At 46.2% G+C, this 517-nt stretch overlaps 1 non-coding gene across 1 annotated transcript; it reads right to left on the reverse strand.

Moving 5' to 3' along the window:
* Positions 1-226: 226 nt before the first annotated feature.
* Positions 227-316, reverse strand: TRNAM-CAU (transfer RNA methionine (anticodon CAU)). The gene is given in 2 exon segments: positions 227-262; positions 279-316. It is a non-coding gene; the product is annotated as a tRNA-Met (tRNA).
* Between the last annotated feature and the right edge of the window lie 201 nt (positions 317-517).

Below are 517 nucleotides of genomic sequence, written 5' to 3' on the forward strand. Positions count from 1 at the left end.
TGCTGACTTGCTGAAACAGTGCGGTAGTTGCTCACTGGGGAAACACATCATCTGGCGAGTAGGATGAGCTTAAACAGCAAGACGGAGGAGGCACGTAACAGCAAAAAAAGAAAAGAAAAAAGCAGACCAAGTTCAGACATGCTCGGTTCACCTGATGATTCAGGTGTACATATGGCGACCCAAGTTGCCACTGAGCGCTTCATCAATACAAGGTCTTTTTTCAATATGGGGTGAGAGAGGCTCGAACTCTCGACCTCAGGATCGCTCACGTTTTCAGCTATGAGACCTACGCGCTAGCCTACTGCGCCACCACCCCAATTATTGTGTTGGAAGGGAAACAAACATCCTTGTTAAAAAGCAACAGGACCATTGAAAATCACGGATTGTTCCTTACGGCTCATGTTCTGAGGCCTATTCAGCTCAGCAAAGTGCAACTACTGCAGCGATTTACTGTGTCATGTACAGCCACCTAGCTGCCTCTTCTGTTTTCCTCTAATTGTAATTCATAACCATAATC

The sequence above is a fragment of the Triticum aestivum genome, chromosome 1B (assembly GCF_018294505.1).
Source record: "Triticum aestivum cultivar Chinese Spring chromosome 1B, IWGSC CS RefSeq v2.1, whole genome shotgun sequence".
NCBI lineage: Eukaryota > Viridiplantae > Streptophyta > Magnoliopsida > Poales > Poaceae > Triticum > Triticum aestivum.